This window comes from Symphalangus syndactylus, chromosome 7 (assembly GCF_028878055.3).
Source record: "Symphalangus syndactylus isolate Jambi chromosome 7, NHGRI_mSymSyn1-v2.1_pri, whole genome shotgun sequence".
Classification (NCBI taxonomy): domain Eukaryota; kingdom Metazoa; phylum Chordata; class Mammalia; order Primates; family Hylobatidae; genus Symphalangus; species Symphalangus syndactylus.
Window position 1 is genome coordinate 93,458,722 of NC_072429.2, and position 21,530 is coordinate 93,480,251.

The 21,530-nt window shown below is 43.0% G+C and overlaps 1 protein-coding gene, 1 long non-coding RNA gene and 1 other non-coding gene across 4 annotated transcripts in view; 2 read left to right on the forward strand and 1 right to left on the reverse strand.

Annotated features, from left to right (window-relative positions):
- NDUFAF6 (NADH:ubiquinone oxidoreductase complex assembly factor 6) overlaps positions 1 to 21,530 on the forward strand; it is a 185,057-nt gene that overhangs the window by 1,672 nt on the left and 161,855 nt on the right. The gene's annotated exons all lie outside the window — the stretch shown is intronic.
- Positions 1,296 to 14,209, forward strand: LOC129486625 (uncharacterized). Of its 2 annotated transcripts, XR_010121927.1 has the most exons (4): positions 1,296 to 1,344; positions 1,716 to 1,860; positions 8,627 to 8,789; positions 13,262 to 14,209. It is a non-coding gene; the product is annotated as an uncharacterized lncRNA (long non-coding RNA). The 2 variants fall into 2 exon arrangements; XR_008659035.2 differs by lacking the exon at positions 8,627 to 8,789.
- On the reverse strand, positions 8,621 to 8,723 carry LOC129487105 (small nucleolar RNA U13). The gene has a single exon (XR_008659227.1). It is a non-coding gene; the product is annotated as a small nucleolar RNA U13 (small nucleolar RNA).

The window sequence follows — 21,530 nt, forward strand, 5'->3', positions numbered from 1 at the left end:
TTCTCCCATATTACGGGTACCTGGTCAGTAGACAAGTGGGTCTGTTAAAAAAAGAGAAAATAAAGGGTAGGGGGCGGGTATGTTTGTTTTTAGCTTGCTCTTTTTCTACTTATCGGTTTTAAAGTTCACCTGAAGTATTTATTTCCCCTATTGTACATGTAAAGTTAAAACACCATAGTAAATAAACTGTTAGCCTCTACCATGCTTCTTTGGGGTAACTATTTTGATTGCTCCGACATTCATTTTCAGGAGGAAAAAACCCCAGAAGATTCTTGGAGGCACGGGCTTAAAAAAAAAAATTCAGGCTTAGCCCACCCATTTCTTTATTCTGTGCCTTTTTTTTTTTTTTTGGTATGTCTCCTCTGTCGAAGCTTCACAGATCCTTTTCTCTGTGCTACAGTTACCCTCATCTTACAGGACAAAAATTACTTATTTAAATGTCTTTTATTTCCAACTAGGCCTCGGAAATTGTTTTGTTCATCTTTTTATAGCCAGTATTCAGCAGTTCAAAGGCATATATAGTAGGACTTGGGTAAATGCTGATTTGAATTGTGTGTAGGATATCCCATTATAGAATTTTAGGTCTCTAGGTTACCATGATGGATGATAGATGGATGGTGGAATTATTCCCAATAAATACTAGGCTTTTAAAAACATTAATAGACTTTATTTTTTAGAACAGTTTTAAAGAAAAATTGAGCAGGTGGAACAGGACTTCCATATATCCACTCCCCTCTCCCACCCACCACACATGCGCAGTTTCCCCTGTTATTGACATCTTATAGTATGGCATATTTATTACCCTATGATGTGTTTGCTATTAATGAATCAGTGTCGATGCGTTATTATTAACTAAAGTCCATACTTTATTCCTGTGTCTTTAGTTTTTACCTAATATCTTTTTATTGCTCTAGGATCTCATCTAGGATACCCATCACATTTAGATGTCATGTCTTAGGTTCCTCTTGGCCATGGCAGTTTCTCAGACTTTTCTTGTTTTGATGACCTTGACAGTTTTGAGGAGTGCTGGTCAAGTATTTTGTAGGCTAACCATGAGACAAAAACATCAGATGAATTCCAGTAGAGGAGTTGACTGGGGTTATGGGTTTGGGGAAGAAGATCATAGAGATAAAGTACCATTTTCATCACATCATACTAAGAGTTCATACCGACATCATGATTTATTACTATTGATGTTGATCTTGACCACCTGGCTGAGGTAATGTTTGTCAGATTTCTCCATTGTAAAATTACTCTTTTTCCTCCCTTTCCATACTGTGCTCTTTGGAAGGAAGTCACTGTGTGCAGCCCACACCTAAGGAGTGAGGAGTGATCTTTTTTAGGGTGAAGTATCTGTATTATTTTAATTTATTCTGCATTAGAGATTTGTCTCTTTTTCCCCATTCATTAACTTAGTCATTTATTCCTATCAGTATGCACTCATGGATATTCATTTTATAATTTGAATTATAATTCAATAATACTTTATCTTGTTGGTCAGATTGTTCAAAACTTTCACCAAGGTATTTTTCATACGTTTTTATTGTCATGAGACTCATTTGAAGCTAAGCAAAAATGAATGGTGCTTAATGATAATCAGTATTTCTCATGTGACAAGAAAGGAATAAAACATTTTCTTCCCATTTAATGAAACTTGCTTATCCTTCATGCTTATCTAAAACGTATCTAAAGGAAAAAAAATCTTCGTATTTTAGCAGAGACGAGGTTTCACCATGTCGGGACCAATCAGGCTGGTCTTGAACTCCTGACCTCAAATCATCCGCCCGCCTCGGCCTCCCAAAGTGCTGGAATTACAGGCATGAGCCACTGCACCCGGCCAATTTTTTAAATTAGAATCAGGTGAGATGTAGTTTTAAAAACAATTTTATTGTTAAACAAATACATTTTACTATAAGATAGTTTTGACTTCACATTCTACTTCAAAGGGTCATTGGGACCTCTAGATGTCCACAGAACACACTTTGAGAACTGCATACATAGTTGCCCAAACCAGAATCCTGGGAGTGAACTTAGTCATTCCTTTCTTCTTTTTTTCTGAGCTTCATAATCATAGTTAATATTTCCTGGGTAAGATAATGTGCTAGGCTGTACCCCAAGCCTTCACATACTATTAACTCCTTCAATCTTCCACCAACACTTTGAGACAGGTGCTAATGACTGTCATTCCTGGTTTATAAATGAGGAATCTGAGGCACAAGTGTAGTTTGCCTAAGATCCACAGTAGAGTCTGACTCCAGCTCACCTGTGCTGTGCTGCCTCTATTTATCACCAAAAATTCCTTTCTGTTCTGTTCCCAAGTCATTTCCACATTCATGCTTTATTTCCCTCTGCCTTAGTTCAGGACACCATTCTGTCTTCAGTGCAATACTCTTCTAACTGGTTTTCCTGACATGCATTGCCCCTTGCAGTCTGCTTTCCAACCTGTTGCCAAACTGCCCTTCCAAAGCACAGATGCCACTCCTTAAAACCTTTCTGTACCTCCGCTTGGATTAACAGTCAAGCTCCAAAACTTAAACACACAAGACCTCTTGCGCCCAGGAGATCCCCCCACATGGAGCTCTCCACATCCCCTGTCCTTCTCACCTTGGGACCTTGGCACCTGCACCTCATTCTCCCCACCTCCATTGCCTTTCCCCAGCTAGAACCCATTTATTCATTAATACTCAAACACTGCCTTTTCTAGAAAGCTGTCTTGCCCTGTTCTGAAGTAGGATTTTCCTTTATAGCACCTCTTCTCCAACTTATGCTTGCCTCTACCCCTGCTTGTCTCTGCCAGGCTGTAGGGAGCCCCTGGGGGCAGGGGCTGTCTCTTTCAGGGCTGGCCTGGGGCCTTGTGGACCCCAACCCTCCTTGTGGGATAAATGGAGGGGAGGGGGCAGAGGTGTGCTCTCGGGGTGGCCCTTGGAACCTAACTCCAGGGAACAGTCCCTTGAAAGAACTTCCCAGCTGGCACCTTGTAGCGCTCAGCAGGGTGGCAGCAGAGCACTGCCCTCTGCTCCTGAGCTCTGAGGACACCAGAGGCACCAGGGAGTCTAGGTAGATGAGCCTCTGGCTCTGCCAGTGCTGCGCTTGGCTGCCACCTGAGAGGGAGGGCCCTTAAGAAGGAAGGCATTGTAGATTGTGAGACGTAGACAGCACACCTCAGAGATGGTCACTTCAGCTCCTTCATGGTTCCTGAAACTCCACAGTAAGGAGAGAGAACAGAAAAGTCGGGCAGTGATGGAAATCCAGAAGCTCTGGGAGGTTGGAATAGGCGGGAGGGCACAGAGTGCTCTGGGCGGGGCCCTGCTCTCCACTGAGGAGGATATGGAAGTCACCAAGAAACACTGTTCTCTGTCCCCAGAGCTTGAGTTCTGTTGGACTGGGGAACAGAGGATAAATGTGGAACGGATAACTATTGTTAAGCATGATGCAAAAGATAAGATGATATGGCAGAGGGGACTGCAGGGGCAGGGAGTGATCTGGGGAGGACTCACAGAGGAGGTGACGTTTTATTTAGTTCATTCATTAATTCAACAACACTAGGGCACAGTAAAGCAAACAATTCCTGCCCTTTAGATCTTAAATCTAGTGTAAGGGAGGGGGAATGTCATAGAAACTAATAAATGTGTCAGGTAGTAATAACTAAGATGAAAAATAAGAGCAGGGTAAGTGAACAGGAGGTGCTATGTTAGCTGTTCAGGGAAGGCCTCCTGATGAGTCATTTGAGCAGAGAACTATGAAGAGAGAACAAGCCATACAAATAGGAAGGAAGAACATCCTAAGCAGAGGAACAGAAAGCCCAGAGGACCTTGGCATATTTAGTGCACAAGGAGGTTCGTATGGCTGGAACATAGTGAGCAAGGGAGTGATGGGAAGGAGATGGAGTGAGAATGTTTTAAAAGCATCCAGCTGGCTGCTATGTGAAGTGTAGACTCCAGCGGGGGAAAAGAGTAGAAGCAGGGAGTCTGGATAGAAGATGGATGCAACGCAGGGAAGGGGATGGTTTGTGGGAGCAGGCTGGGTGGTGGAGACTGGGAGAAGCACACTCAGGATATATGCTGAAAGTAAAGCTGTGCTGATGAATAGACTGAGGCGACTGAGAGACAAGTAAAAGGCAAGCAACTAGATGGATGAATGGCTGTCACTCAGGAACAGCTATGGGGTAGGACAGAATCAGGAGTTGGTTTTGGACAGGTTAAATGTTTTTAAATTTCCTCTACATTTTATTATTATTATTTTGAGACAGAATCTTGCCTTGTCATCCAGGCTGGAGTGCAGTGGCGCGATCTCGGCTCACTGCAACCTCCACCTCCCACGTTCAAGCGATTCTCATGCCTCAGCCTCCCAAGTAGCTGGTATTACAGGCATGCGTCACCATTCCTGCCTAAGTTTTTTTGTATTTTTTGTAGAGTCAGGGTTTTGCCATGTTGGCCAGGCTGGTCACCAACTCCTGGCCTCAAGTGATCCGCTGGCCTCAGCCTCCCGAAGTGCTGGGATTGCAGGCATAAGCCACTGTGCCCAGCCTATTATGAAAAACTTTAAACGTTCAGCAAAGTTGAAAGGATTTTATAATGAACACCCATATGCCATACCACCTATATTCCACTATCAACATTTTGCTATGCTTACTTCATCACAGATCTTTCCATCTATCCATCCATCATTCTATCTTATTTTCTGGTGCATTTCAAAAAGAAAAAAAAAGGAGATATCAGTACATGTCTCCCTAAGTACTTTAGCATGCATAGTATTAACAGTTCAATATGAAACGTATAGCCCGGGCGTGGTGGCTCCCACCTGTAATACCAGCACTTTGAGAGGCCAGGGCAGGTGGATCACTTGAGTCCAGGAGTTCAAAACCAGCCTGGCCAACATGATGAAACTTTATCTAAAAAACAAAAAAAACAAAAATTAGCTTGGTGTGGTGACCCATGCCTGTAATTCCAGTCACTCCTGAAGCTAAGGCACAAGAATTGCTTGAACCCAGGAGGTGGACATTGCAGTGAGCCCAGATCATGCCGTTGCACTCCAGCCTGGGTGACAGAGTGAGGCCCTGTCTCAAAAAAAGAAAAGATATAAATCTCAGATATATAATCTTAATAAATAGACTTGTGTAACCCAAACTTTTGTCAAGTTGTGGAACATTACCATCACAGTATTTTTGAATTTCATTCATGTTGTTGCACGTATCAGTACTTTGCTGCTTTTTGTTGCTTAGTATTCCATTGTATGGATATGCTACACTTTGTTATTTTTTAATTATTAGCTATTGTGAATAAAGGCACCGTGAACATTCTTGTATGTCCACAAGGAAGTGTTCTTGTGGACATACATTTTTTTTTTTTTTGAGATGGAGTCTCACTCTGTCACCCAGGCTGGAGTGCAGGGGCACTGTGTCAGCTCACTGCAACCTCCGTCTCCTGGGTTCAAGCAATTCTCCTGCCTCAGCCTCCTGAGTAGTTGGGATTACAGGCACCCACCACCACGCCCAGCTAATTTTTATATTTTTAGTAGAGACTACTAAATGATGTTTCACCATGTTGGCCGGGCTGGTCTCGAACTCCTGACATCAGGTGATCCACCCGCCTCGGCCTCAAAGTGCTGGGATTACAGGCGTGAGCCACTGTGCCCAGCCCGTATTCATTTCTTTTGAACATATACCTAAGAGTGGAATTGTGAGGTCACAGGGTAGGTATATATTTTATTTTGAGAACTAATAAGGGCTGGGTGCAGTGGCTTACACTTATAATCCCAGCACTTTGGGAGGTGGAGACGGGAGGATCGCTTGAGCCTGGGAATTCGAGACCACCCTGGGCAACCCTGGCTCCACAAAACATAAGTTAGCTGGGTGTGGTGTTGTGCCCCTGTGGCCCTAGCTACTCAGGAGGCTCAGGTGGGAGGATCACTTGAGCCCAGGAGGTCGAGGCTGCAGTGAGCTGAGAGTGCACCACTGCACTCTAGCCTGGGCAACAGAGAGAGACCCTGTCTCGAATAAAACAAAACAACAACAAAACTGTCATAGTTACAATGAAGTACAGCCATGTGTATCAACCGGGATAAATCTCAGAAACAATGTTTTTCAAAAACAAAAGCAAATTATAGGTCACATTCAATATGATACCATTTATATAAAATTTGAAAGCATGTGATACAAATTATAGTAGTTGTAGATACATACTTATGCAGTAATAGCATAAAAGCATGCTTCACCAAGTAGTCATCAATTTCAGGACAGTGGCATCTTGGGTTGGGGGGGAGTTTATAATTGGCTTCAGCTGTATCTGTAACATTTGTATTTCCTTAAAAGCATCTGAAACAAATAGGGTAAAATGTTAATAGTTAATAAACTGAGTGATGGATTCACAGAGATTAATCCCTACTTTTTGGTTCTCTAGTTGGTAACTTGTTAGTTTTTAGGTGCTGTTTCTGAACTATTTACTCACTCCTCCCCACCCTGCCAACCCCTGCTTCTGTAGGTAATTGATTCTGGGCTGAACCAGGATGTGTGGGGCGGGCAGCACTGTCCTTTTCCACTCCTGTGCCTCCCTCTTCTTAGAGACCCAGGGCAGAGGGGTCCTGTGGACAAAGAGCACCTCTGACCTGCCCCTGGCTCCCTAGCCTTGAGATAACTTCCAGGCCTTCTTTCCCCTTTTGGTTCCTAAATCTAGGTCTGTGAACTGGGCCAAGCTGTCCTTCCAATCCCAGTTCCAAACCCTACTTAAAATTGAACCATGTTTTGTTTTTGTTTGTGTGTGTGTGTGTGTGTGCGTTTTTGTTTTTTTTTGTTTTTTTGTTTTTTGAGATGGAGTCTCACTTTGTTGCCCAGGCTGGAGTGCAGTGGTGCTATCTCAGCTTACTGCAAGCTCCACCTCCCGGGTTCACGCCATTCTCCTGCCTCAGCCTCCCGAGTAGCTGGGACTACAGGCGCCCACCACCACACCTGGCTAATTTTTTTTGCATTTTTTTTTTTTTTTTTTTAGTAGAGACAGGGTTTCACCGTGTCAGCCAGGATGGTCTCGATCTCCTGACCTCATGATCTGCTCGCCTTGGCTTCCCAAAGTGCTGGGATTACAGGCATGAGCTACCGCGCCTGGCCTGAACCATGTTTTAAAATAATTTGTTCTGTTCCATTGTTTTTCTTCAGAGACTCTAACTTTATGCAGTTTCATTTGCCTATCACTTCTCTAATGATTTTAAGTTTCTATTTTTTACTTTGCTTGATTCTGTTCTTTATGTCTTCCACAGTATCTTTCACAGTAGTGTCTCTTCTCCCTTGTGTTCCTTGTAATTTGTGTTTTTTTTTTTTTTTTTGCAGCGTTTCTGTATTTCCCGTTTCTTTCCTAAAGCAGTTTTTAATGTGCCGGCTCCTTTTTCATGCCCTCCCGTGGTTTGTCACCTTCTGCTGCCTGACCACCCCTTCCTTGAGTTCTTTATTTCTGCTTTGTCATCTTCCTGCATAACTGTCATTGCCTTATTACATTTAAAAAAAAATCATAATAGAATATTGAGTTAAAATTTTCTTCTTCTGGCCAGGCACGGTGGCTCACGCCTGTAATCCCAGCACTTTGGGAGGCCAAGGTGGGCGGATTACCTGAGGTTAGGAGTTTGAGACCAGCCTGGCCAACATGGTGAAACGCTGTCTCTACTAAAAACATAAAAATTATCTGGGCCTGATGGTGCATACCTGTAATCCCAGCTACTTGGGAGGTTGAGGCAGGAGAATTGCTTGAATCTAGGAGGCAGAGGTTGCAGTGAGCTGGGATTGCGGCATTGCACTCTAGCCCAACTAACGGAGACTCCGTCTCAAGAAAAAAAATTTTTTTCTTCTTCTTTGTGGCAGGATTTTTTGGATGAGTTTTCTTTCTGCAGGGAGGAAGTTTTGCCACTCCTTTTCAGATTTTTTTTTTTTTCTGGGATAACCTTTTGTGGATTTTAAAAATCATTTATTTTTTGACGGGTCGGATTTTTCTGAGGCAATAGTTAGCAAGCGAGTCCTGTGATGTGAGAGGGGAGGCAGCTTTCCTTGATTCTCAGCTCGAGGGCTCCCTTCTCTGTTGTAGTGAGAGGCCTACTGTTTACTGAATGGCACCTCTGTGTAGCCAGACCTCCTCTGACTTTAGGATCCTAACCTCACTTGGGTGGGTTTCACCAAGCGCAGAGTTTCCTTGGTCCTTCCCCAGCCACTGATTCGGAGGCATCCTGCCCCTTCCTGCCAAGGTACTCTGTTGGAAGCTGCACTTCCCAAAGCTACCTGGGTGTCCTCTAGGCACTCTGGTGATCTCCTTCTTCCTCTCCTAGTGTTCTTGCCCTCTTCCTTCTTGGCCCGGCTCACAGTGGTTCTCATCCAGGGTAAGTCCTCTCCTCTTGGGGTTGAATTTCCCTGGGGATGGCTGGGATCCACCACCAGCTGGACTGCTGTGCAGTTTCTGGTGTTTCCTATGGCACCTGCCCACACGTTGTAGATTACTGTGCTGGTTTGGGGGTGACGCCACACACAATATGAAATTTGTAAACTTTGTCACTTCCTCATTTCACTGAACATACAGTTTGTAGTTATTTCACACTTTCATTCTTGTTGCCCTGTAGATTTTTTAAAAAATTATTTATATTTTTTTCATGTCAGATAGGTAATGTACCAGCATCATAACAAGGTTCAAGGGTGGCACATCTCACACGTGCACGTGAACACCTAGTCATCATGTTTATGAACTCCAAAGGATCGCCCTACAGATTCTGAGCAAAGCTGTCACCGTGCTCCCATCAGGCTGCTATAGAGTCCTTAGCAGGTATTCAAGGCCCTCCACAGTCTGCCCTGCCCTCTTTGGTTCTTCTCTGCTCTTAGGTATGACCACTGCTCCAGCTGAACTAGTCTATTCACCATCCCAGGAACTCATCCCACACATCCCTTTCCCTGTGTCCCTGCTGTTCCCATAACTGTACTGTCACTTCAGGGCTTCCATGTGGTAGCTGTTGTTTGTGGTGACCCCATATGTATTTCTCCCCTCTCCCTTTCTGCTGGTATAAGAACCTAACCCACCACTCACCAGCAGGGCTGGGCATGTAAACCCAGTTTGTTGATTGTGGTGCCCTTTCCCTTGGCAACGGGGATTGTTTCAGGGAAGGATAAATGTTCCAAGCAGGGCCAAAGTCCTTCCCTCCACACCAGCTAGCCAAGAAGCCTGCCTCTTGCCTCTAGGGTCACTGTATCAAAGAATGTTCACCTGGGGGACCTCCCATCTGTAGTACTAAAGGACATGCTGACACAGAGCAGAGGGAGTGTCCTGGTTTAAGTCGTGGATCCACCTTGGTGGTTCCTAGTAACGAAAGCCAGTCCATCACATTTTAGCTTAAGATTATTTTGAGTCAGTTTTATCATGTGCAACTGAGAGAATCATGACAAATACACTTGACCTTGTTCTGCCATCGCCCCTGTGCTTTATCTGTTTGTATACATTACACTATAGGGTAGTTGTAATTGCCTATTTGTCTGTGTCTCCCACTAAAAGTTCTTAATTGCACCATCACCATCATGTATCCAGCACCTAGCATTGTGCCTGGCCAGTGTTGGACAGTAAATGAAAATTCAGTTGAAACTACATGTCTGCCTTACCAAATTCTTCCTCAGGGTCTTAGACTACCAAGTCCTTCATGAAGCCTTCCTGGCAAGTGAGAGAATATATGTAAAATGTCTCGCAGTGTGGCCAGCACAAATCAGTCTCTCACAAGAGCTGCATCCTTCTCTCCTGTAGTTACTCTAGCCAGAAGTGATGTCTTTCTCCTTGTAGCTCCTATATCTCATTTAATCAAATGGCATCAACTCATACTCTCTAATACTAGAGTTTGCATTTCTCTTAAGTTTTCAATGTGAATATAAATGCCGGGTAGCAAGGACCTTGCACAGTGCATCATACTATAGAATCTGCAGTTGTTGGATACGCTGCTGAATGCATATGTGAGCAATAGTTAGAGGTTAGATGGAGGCTAGTGATCCATTATTGGCTGCAGGAGTCCTCGTGCTGTGTGAGACACAGATAGATTCAAAGGACCCTAGAAAAGAGTAGAGCTCAATCATACATTTGCAGAATATATGAATGGTGTTTGAAAATCTAAAGCCATAACAGCTTACCATAGCCGAAACATAGCGGTGATTATCCCATATACCCAAACATCTCACTCCTTGGTAAAAGCTGCTACTTGTCCAAGCTGAATAATTGGAATGAGAAATGAGGTGAGCAAGTCAGAGTTCATCATGCCTTCAGTTCTGATAAGGGGAACTGAGTACTACCAAGAGAAGAGGCCAGAAGCTGTGGGTCCAGAACTTTTGTCTCATAATTTTCACATCAGCCTCATACTTTTCTTTGCCTATATCTTCCATATGTAATTAGTAATAGTCTGGCTGTTTCAACCTTTCTTTTTTTAGTCCTGTGACACATCCCTCAGGAGGTCCTGAGAACATGTGCCTGTGAGTCAGCCTTTCTAATAGAATGTAAGCTCCAGAAGGCCAGGGACTTGGTCTGCTTTGTTCATTGCTGAAACTCCAGTACCTAAAATAGTGGCTGGTCCCTATGTATTGGGTCATAGCAGGTACTACATTCACCTCTCTACTATGTTGAATACAGTTTATTTCCCTTGTGTGTGCCTTGCTAAAATATTTATGTTTAAATTTCTGTATTTGATACACATTGTGAAAGGACATTTTCAAGTCTAAGTCCCGTGACTTGAGTTTGCATGTGTCTCCCACTAAAAGCTCTCAATTACACCATTGTGTGCCCAGTACCTCGCATTGTGCCTGGCCAGTGTTGGACAGTAAATAAAAATTCAGTGTCTTATTCACTGAGGTATAGTGCCTAAAACAGAAGACATTCCATAAATATTTGTGGAATGAATGACTTAAATATTTGATTAATAAAGTTTAAGTTGAGCAAAGAAATGAGAACTAGTAGCTTAGATTTACTAAGAATACTATGCCACATTTATTTATTTATTTTTAGAGACAGTCTTACTCTGTTGCCCATGCTGGAGTACAGTTGTATGATCATAGCTCACTATGGACTTAACCTCCTGGGCTCAAGCAATCCTCCCACCTCAGCCTCCCAAGTAGCTGGGACTACAGGAATGCACCCTCTTCCCTGGCTAATTTTTAAATTTCCTGTAGAGATGGGGTCTTGCTATGTTGTCCAGGCTGTCCTCAAACTCCTGGCCTCAAGTAATCCTCCCATCTCAGCCTCCCAAAGTGCTGGGAGTACAGATGTGAGCCACCGCTACTGGCCTGTGCTACATTTATTTTAACATCTTTATCGTTCACAAGTTATTTCACAGATATCCCCTTACTTGAGTCTTGCAACCCTATGAGGTTTATTTTGCCAGATTTATAGCTGAGGAATAAGACTCAGAGGAGTCAGAAGGCTTCTCTAAGATTATTTAGCTTGCAGATTGGAACTTGAACCCAAGTCTTGACTCCTAATTTTATATTTGTATGAATCCATACAAATGTCATAGGAAATTATCCACATTTTGTAACTAGAATTATAGAATCTGAGAATTAGAAGTGGCCTCACACATCACAAATCCTGAACCCCTCACTCATTTTTCAAAAGAGGAAAATAAGAATTGGAAAGTTTATATATGTATCCAAAGGTACACATCCAGTTTAGGAATTTCAAAAAGCTGGCCAGGCACAGTGGCACATGCCTGTAATTCCAGGAGTTGGGAGCCCGAGGTGGGTGGATCACCTGAGGTCAGGAGTTCGAGACCAGCCTGACCAACATGGCAAAAACCCATCTCTACTAAAAATACAAAACTACCCAGGTGTGGTGGTGCACACCTGTAATCCCAGCTACTTGGGAGGCGGAGGCAGGAGAATCGCATGAACCTGGGAGGCAGAGGTTGCAGTGAGCCGAGATTGCACCACTGCACTCCAGCCTGGACGACAGAGGGAGACTCCGTCTCAAAAAAAAAAAAAGCACTTTGGGAGGCCAAGGCGGGCAGATCACAAGGTCAACAGTTCAAGACCAGCCTGGCCAACATAGTGAAACCCCGTCTCTACTAAAAATACAAAAAATTAGCCGGGTGTGGTAGTGGGCACCTGTAATCCTGGCTACTCGGGAGGCTGAGGCAGGAGAATCGCTTGAACCTAGGAGGCGGAGGTTGCAGTAAGCTGAGATCGTACCACTGCACTCCAGCCTGGCGACAGAGTGAGAATCCATCTCAAAAACAAAACAAAAAATTTTTTTCGAAAAGCTGGCCAGGCGTGGTGGCTCCTAGCATTTTGGGAGGCCAAGTGGGTGGGTCACTTCGCCCAGGAGTTTGAGACCAGCCTAGGCAACATAGTGAGACCTCATCCCTAAAATAAATAAATAAAAATTATATACATATATATACACATATACATACATACACATATATATACATACACACATATATACATATATATACATACACATATATACACACATATATACATACACATATATATACATACACATATATACACATACACACATATATATACGTACACATACACACACACACACACACACACACATATATATATAAAAGAATTACAAAAAGTTGGCTTCTCCAGCCAGTGCTTCTGTGTGTCACCTGGTTTCACTCAGCCTGAGAGAGTGAATTGAGCTTGTGAGAGACCAAGTTGCCCTCTGCTTTGTCTGCATCAGAGGCCCCTGAAAACTAGGCCCCTTTCTGACAGCAGCATGGCCCTTCTTGTAGGAAACTCATGTTCTCTCCTTCATTTTTTTTTCCTTCTCTCTTGTATACCTTGCATAGGGGTAAGGTGGGTGGGAGTTGTGGAAAAGGTAACCAGCAAGGGTTGCCTACTCCTGCCCATTTAGGAACTTCTTTTTGTTTTGTTTTTTTTGGTTTTTTTTTTTTGGAGATGGAGTCGCTCTGTCACCTAGGCTGTAGTACAGTGGCGCAATCTTGGCTCAATGCAACCTCTGTCTCCCGGGTTCAAACAATTCTCGTACGTCAGCCTCCCAAGTAGCTGGGATTACAGGCATGTGCCACCATGCCCAGCTAATTTTTGTATTTTTAGTAGAGACAGGGTTTCACATGTTGGCCAGGCTGGTCTCAAACTCCTGACCTCGGGTGAACCACCTGCATTGGCCTCCGAAAGTGCTGGGATTACAGGCGTGAGCCACCGCGCCTGGCCTGAACTCGTCTTGATAGAGGCCTCTGAGCTTGAAAGTTAATAAAATAATAACCCATTTCTTTCTTTCTCTGATACCTCCTCGTGTAGACCGTACCCCTACTGAGAGTTCACCTTGCACAGAATCTAAAAGAATCTTGCCTTCTGTCCAGTGGGAATGACTTTACTAGGACTGTCGGGAAGATGGATTCCATCGTTTGGCCTTGCATATGAGTCAAAACCTCTATGAGTCAAAACCTGACAATAGGAACAGCTCAGTCTTAAAAAGTTCAGAGATTACATTCAGTAATATCACTTTTCATTTAGTTTATGAAAATCGAGGTTGCAGTTTATAAGAATATATGTTCAAGAAAGTTTACTATAACTTTATTTGTAATAGCAAAAACCCTAGAGATAATTTGAATTTTATCACGAAGTGTTTTAAAAAGTATGGTTCATCTATAATATAGAATATATCATGCAATTTTTTTAAATGAGTTGAGATTACCTATGTGGACTTGAAAAGCTGTGATACATTCGTAAGTAATAAACATTGCAGAGTAATGTTAATGGAAAATGTTAAAGTAAGATCTTACTTTGGAGAAAAATAAGGAAATCTTCATATGTGTGTATATATGATTATATGAGCCTGGAGAAAGAAGTGGCAAGATACCACCTCAGCTATTAAAATTTGTTACCATGAGAGCAGATTTGGGCTGGGGGAGGAGACATTAACACGTCTGTATTTGACTTTTACAGCAAGCATGTATTGATATTGTGATTCTTTAATAAAGTGAAAATTTTGAGGAGCATGGGTTTGAGATAAACAGATGGATTATAAGCTAGTTTTTATCACTTAATATTCGTGAGAGGTTTGGAATTAATAAATTACCTAACCTCAGTCTTCATCTATAAAAAGAGAATAACACCTGCCTCACAGTATATAATTAAAGGAAGTATACAAAGCTTGTAACATTATCCTTTTATAAATGTCACTTTCTTTTTCCTTCCACATAAGCGATTTGGAGTAGAATATTAAAATAAATGCAGAATGCCTTGGCTTTGCTTCTGGTGTGTGTTCTCTTCATGTTCTCAACTTGGCCTTGGCCTTCCAAAGAGGTGGATTAGTGTTTCCACAAAGATCCAGCAGATAATCACTATTTCTCCCTTTAATCCTTTTAGACACAAAGTAAGAATAATATACAATGGTGCCTTGGCCCTCCAGGGGTTATTTACCTGATACCTCAGTTACTACTAACCCAGCTGGGAAGCAGGAAGGAAGGAGATGGGCCTCTGAACAGCCAAAACAGATGTCTAAAGGTCAAGCTCTCCTGGATCATTTATTCTTAATTCAGACAACAAAATGAGGTTTTCCCAGCTTTGGCACGTTAGTGAGGCTGCTATGGCAGGTTCCCTGAGAGCAGCCACAAGTGATAGCCTGGTTTGAGCTGAGGGGTCTGTGGAAGACTGATACGCACACACAAGAGCTCAAGAAGCCGGATGGTCTGGGCCCACACTCGGTTTTCACAGTGAATAACTGCCGTTCATAATGACAATGCTGCATTATTAAAGAGAAATTAATTCGTTCTTTGTATAATCTTGCAAAGGCTCTTAGAGTGTGATATCATTTAGGAGGTATTACCACCAGATATGATTAAACTCCCTTAGTTTTTCTGCTAAGTTTTGTTTTTATATCAGTGCCAGAATTTAACAGTGGTCTCTATCCTACGAGGGAAAGATAGAGTAGCTGCCTTTAGTTAGAAATATACATAACCAAGAGTGACAGGTATTAGAAATTGTTCAAAAAGGATCTTAACCTGGAACAGTGGAATGATTTCCTACAAGTGTATTATTTGCCTTTTGAGTAAAATAAGGTACACTATCTATTATCCATCTTTGCGGCCTGATGAGTTTTAGAATTCAGAGCTTTTCAGATTTTTTGAAAGGAAATATGTATGTATACAATAACCACACGTCACATAAAAGCCCTGGCAGTGTCTAAGGTAACACACTATAATAAAGCATTAATATTTCTGCAGTGAAATGTACAAAGAACTAATTAGGACAAACTGTGTAGTTTATTTAAATAATAAACCAGTAGGCTGGGTGCGGTGGCTCATGCCTGTAATCCCAGCACTTTAGGAGGCCAAGGTTGGCAGATCACGAGGTCAAGTGATTGAGACCATCTTGGCTAATACAGTGAAACCTTGTCTCTACTAAAAAAAAAAAAAAGAAAAAAAAATACAAAAAATTAGCTGGGCATGGTGGCGGGCACCTGCAGTCCCAGCTACTCAGGAGGCTGAGGCAGGAGAATGGCGCGAACCCGGGAGGTGGAGCTTGCAGTGAGCCGAGATCACGCCACTGCACTCCAGCCTGGGCGACAGAGCAAGACTCCATCTCAAAAAAAAAAAAAAAAAATTAGCTGGGTGTGGTGGTGCGTGCCTGTAGTCCCAGCTACTCTGGAGGCTGAGGCAGGAGAATCACTTGAACCTGGGAGGGGGAGGTTGCAGTGAGCCCACATCATGCCACTGCACTCCAGCCTGGCGACAGAGCGAGACTCCATCTCAATCAATCAATCAATAAATAATAAACCAGTCAATGAAAGAGTGGAACAAATATAGATTGTAAGTACTCTAGTAGTCATTTTTCTAAGGAAAACATTTTATAACTCTTTTAATATATACAGGTTCAAATTTGGCTAACTATGCCTGTGCATACACAAAGGATGAACGTGTGTAACCTCTGGTGTTTGTACATCCTAGAGGAGAGTAACATCAGTGCCTGTCCCAGCAGTAGGCTGGCAGGGGACATCTGATGCCAGCAGGAGCAGGATTAAATGCAGCACTCTAGCAGGCACCCTTTTTAAGGGCTCCTTGCCCCCAATGTCATAATGGTTCATTAATTTGGGTTTCCATCTGTTCCTTTTTAATTATGAAAACTGCCTAAACTCATGTTCACTGATAAATGTACATGGCTCAAAGCCCACCATTGACTGATCACACATTATCACCATATCATCTAGTGATTATTGTTCCACCCATGTTTATAATTTCCTCTTCATCATCACTATAACCCTCATGATTATCTGTATTTAAAACCATTTCTGGGCCAGGTGCAGTGGCTCACGCCAGTAATCCCAACACTTCGGGAGGCCAAAGCAGTAGGATCGCTTGAAGCCAGGAGTTCAAGACTAGCCTGGACAACATTGCAAGACCTCATCTCTATGAAACAGTTTAAAAAATCAGCTTAGCATTCTGGCATGCACCTGTAGTCCCAGCTACTTGGGAGGCTAAGGTGGGAAGATTGCTTGAGCCCAAGAATTTGAGGCTTCAGTGAGCTCCCATCACATCCTTGTACTCCAGCCTTGGTGACAGAGCGAGACCTTGTCTCTTTCTTCTCGAGACCGAGTCTTACTCTGTCATCCAGGCTGGAGTGCAGTGGCCTGATCTCAGCTCACTGCAGCCTCTGCCTCCCGAGCTTAAGCGATTCTCCTGCCTCAGCCTCCTGAGTAGCTGAGACTACAGGCATGCGCCACCATGCCCAGCTAATTTTTGTATTTTTAACAGAGACGGGGTTTTGCAATATTGACCAGGCTGGTCTTGAACTCCTAACCTCAAGTGATCTGTCCGCTTTGGCCTCCTAGAGTTGGGATTACAAGCATAAGCCACCGCGCCCGGCCTGAGACCTTATCTCTTAAATTTTTTTTTTTGTTGTTTCTTGCAGTGGTTTCTCTGCTTAAGACAGGCACATCAGGGTCTTCACTGTCAATGTGGAATATTTATTTGATGTCGGTTTTATAGTTTTAGTGGATAAACTTTGGGAATAAGGTAGTCTTCTTATTAGTGAAATAAAATCCTTTGAAGTCTTCATCTGTAGATTTGGTTTCAAACATCGCTGTAAGCCAGCATCCATGCTACTGCAGGGAACTCACGCAGCTGCTATGGAGTAGTTATTGACCAGCCAGAAAGTACTTACCTGGTTACTCATGTTTTGTTTGCATAGTAAGGCCTGGGTGAGTTACATATACCTCTCAAACATTTTAGATGTTGCTCTTTCCAGCCACTGCCAGTTTTATCTCATGTGGCCAACAATAGTGGCACACCCCAGAACAGGCAGCCAGTTCCTCAAAGCCTATGGTTGCTCACTCACTAGCATTGTGAAACGTTTTTCCAGAATATGCCACCAGGAAAGAGCTCTTTCTTCAGCACTGTCGATTTGCTCAAGACTAAGGTTCTTGGCTGGGCATGGGGGCTCACGCCTATAATCCCAGCACTTTGGGAAGCCAAGGCAGGTGGATCACGGGAGTTCGAGACCAGCCTGGCCAACATGGTGAAACCACGTCTCTACTAAAAATACAGAAATTAGCCGGGCATGGTGACGCACACCTGTAATCCCAGCTACCTGGGAGGTGGAGGCGTCTCGAAAAAAAAAAAAAAAAAAACAGAAGTGAGTAACGTGGAACCACATAGAGGTCCACAGCTCAGAGCTTACAATTTGTTTTATTATTGCTATTTATTTATTTTAGCTTCATCGGGTACATGTGCAGGTTTGTTACATGGATATATTGTATGATGCTGAGGTTTGGGCTTTGATTGAACTCATCACCCAAATGGTGAACATAGTACCCAATAGGTCATTTTGCAACACTTTTCCCCTATTCCCCCCTCCCCGCTTTTGGAGTCCCCAGTGTCTGTTGTTCGCATCTTAAAATTTTTTTTTTTTTTTTTTTTTTTTTGAGATGGAGTCTCGCTCTGTCGCCCAGGCTGGAGTGCAGTGGCGCAATCTCGGCTCACTGCAAGCTCCGCCTCCCGGGTTCACGCCATTCTCCTGCCTCAGCCTCTCCGAGTAGCTGGGACTACAGGCGCCCGCCACCACGCCCGGCTAATTTTTTGTATTTTTAGTAGAGACGGGGTTTCACTGTGGTCTCGATCTCCTGACCTCGTGATCCGCCCGCCTTGGCCTCCCAAAGTGCTAGGATTACAAGCGTGAGCCACCGTGCCCGGCCTTAAAATTTTTTTTTTAAGAGATGGGGTCTCCCTGTGTTACCCAGGCTGGTATTGAACTGCCAAGCTCAAGTGATCCTCCCACCTCAGCTTCCCAAAGTGCTGGGATTACAGGTGTCAGTGACCGCTCCCAGCCGATTGTTCTCATCTTTCTGTCCATCTTTACCCAATGTTTAACTCTCACTTATGAGTGAGAACACCTGATACTTGGTTTTCTGGTTCTGCATTAATTTACTTAGAATGACGGCCTCCAGCTGCATCCATGTTGCTGCAAAGAACATATTTTTGTTGTTTGTTATGGCTGTGTAGTATTCCGTGGTATATGTGTACCACGTTTTTTAAATCCAGTCCACTGTTGATGGGCATCTAGATTGATTCTATACTTTTGCTGTCGTGTGTAGTGCTGTGATGAACATACGAGTGCAGGTGTTGTTTTGGTAGAACAATTTATTTTCCTTTGGGTGTATACCCAGTATTGGGATTGTTGGGTCGAATGGTAATTCTGTTTTTAGTTCTTTGAAATACCTCCAAACTGCTTTTCACAGGGGCTGAACTAATTTACAATCCCACCAACTGTGTGTCAGTGTTTCTTCTTCTCTGCAGCCTTGTCAGCATCTGTTACTTTCAGGGCTTACAATTCAGAATGAGTCCAGAACAGGTACACAGATCATATACTCACAAGGGGCTTCAGAGAAATGAGTGGTTAAGTTTCTGTCTAGGAATTGGGGAAGAAATAGGAGGACTACAGAATAAGTGATGCTTGTACCAGACCTCGTAGGATAGGTGGAATTGTATTGGGTGGTGGGAGAGATTGTGAGGATATCCCTCCTTTGATATCTGTGTTCTCCTTCTATTAGCAATAGAACCCCTAATTTAGCTGAAATAAAAATTAAATTTCCCATTCTCCCTTGAAGCTAGGAGAGGCCATTGACTGAGTTACGGTCAGTGGAATTTAAGCAAAATGGTGTGTACTTTAGGCAGTGAGGCATAAAGTGTGAGGAGTTTTAAGGTTGTTGGGTAGCTGGGGGAAGTAGCAAGATAGTGTAGAAAAGAAAAAAACGAAGTTCATGCAATTTCTTGCAGCCTGATGCAATACCTTTCCATCTGTTGTTTCTCAGTAGCACATTCAACATGGAATCGGAGGTGGTCCTGACAGAACAACAGAGGCAAGCCATGCCCTTGTCCCATGGGATTAGTGCCAGCCAGCAACAAGAAATTTCCTGCAATAGGACTATTGTCCACTAGTCTATCAGTCTGAAGGGGTAAAGGTCAGTGCTGTGGCTTTAACACCTCATAAATGACCCATCCTGGCTGTCATCCTACGTGTTAGCCACTAAAGTTTACTTAGTATTTACATTTAAAGGAATTACTATAAAGTAAGCCAAATTTTAGCTTATTCCACCTATTAAAAAACAAAAATGGGCTGGATGCAGTGGCTTATGCCTATAATCCCAACACTTTGGGAGGCCAAGGCAGGTGGATCACCTGATGTCAGGAGTTCGAGACCAGCCTGGCCAATATGGCAAAACCCCTTCTCTACTAAAAATACAAAAATCACCTGGGTGTGGTGGCACGTGCCTAAATTCCAGCTATTTGGGAGGCTGAAGCAAAAGAATCGCTTGAACCCGGGAGGCAGAGGTTGCAGTGAGCCGAGATCACGCCACTGCACTCCAGCCTGGGTGACGGAGTGAGAAGACTCCATCTTGAAAAAAAAAAAAAAAAAAAGGCCGGGCGCAGTGGTTCACACCTGTAATCTCAGCACTTTGGGAGGCCGAGGCGGGCGGATCACGAGGTCAGGAGATCAAGACCATCCTGGCTAATATGGTGAAACCCCATCTCTACTAAAAATACAAAAAATTAGCCGGGCATGATGGTGGGCACCTGCAGTCCCAGCTACTCAGGAGGCTAAAGCAGAGAATTGCTTGAACCCGGGAGGCAGAGCTGGCAGTGAGTCGAGACCACACCTCTGCACTCCAGCCTGGGTGACAGAGCAAGACTCCATCACAAAAAAAAAAAAAGAAGCCATAAATAATGAACTTGGAAGACCAATGATTAAACAATGTATGTCAACGTAGAAGGTTCTATAATAAAAAGTAACCCTACTTCAATAACCTAAGGATTTTAGTCCTCTTGTTTTTACCTATTCCAGCGTGTCTTGTGAGAGCTACAGAGGCATTTACAAATATCTTTGCATTAGCCTGAAATCAGCAAGGTAGTCTAACATACTTACTGGAATTCATGCTATAACACACGTACTGCTATGGAATACAACTAGAATCCACATTTCTCAGACTAGTATATTTACCTCCTAATATAACAATTGCGAAATAGAAATTAATGTAAGTTCTGCCAAAGTTGACAGTAAGATATACAAAACTTTGGGTCCAAAATGAATTCTTTTTGTGTAATGATCAGGTGGTTGAATTACAATGTGTATTGGCAATGGCATCCCCCAAAATTGGTTTTAAAATAGAAAATTCAACCACAAAGAATCTCTCAGTCTTAGAAAAAATTTAGTGCATCAGCACTATAGAGTTTATAGAAAATGTCAAAGAAATATACAAATTCTATTAAAAAAATAGGGCAAACATTTTAGTTGGAACATAAAACTAATGTCATCCTGCTCTTTGTCAAATCCTCCCCTAAATGTTATGAACACGCATTAGTGTTTTTCCAAGCCCATTTTATAACAAGATGTACAAGTGATAATTCTTAAGTTTATTCAGTTTGCTTTAAGAATATAAAATACATCAATCTCTTCATCATGTTTGCTTCTTATGTGCAAGAATATTAGTGGAAGCCTCTTTATGCTCATGGTCCCTCAGGTATTTCTGCAGATCTCTGGGGGCTATGAATTGATATTCTGCAGCACATGTTGCCAAGTGCCTGTTTTGTCAAGTTTCTTTTTTGATCAGCGAAACTTTGTAAGTTGTTTCTTAGTTCCAAGACTTTCTAACTTGCTCTGGATTTCTGGGTAAATATTTGTAATTTTTTTTTTTTCCAGAATGAAATTCTGCCTGACTTTTAAAACTCAAACTTCTAAGTGCACCAACCTGACCAATCTGACTCCCTTCCTGATCAGTGCCATGGAAGCAGTCCAGGCTCACGAGAGACACAAAACCAGCCTCAAAGAATCACTGTAATCTAAACACAGAGGGGCTCATGTTCCCTAGGGCCCAGACTTGGTTTGAAGCAGAGAACCCTGGCCTGCATTTCCCAGGGTTTCCAGAGGTGATAGTGCAGAGTAGGCCCTGGGAGACTGGTGGAGAAATAAGCTGCCAGGGAAGCCACCACTTCAAACTCTGTTAATGTTATTTCAGAGTCTGGGATGATCACAGACAATCCTGGTCAGCTCTTTAATTACTAATCCATTTTTC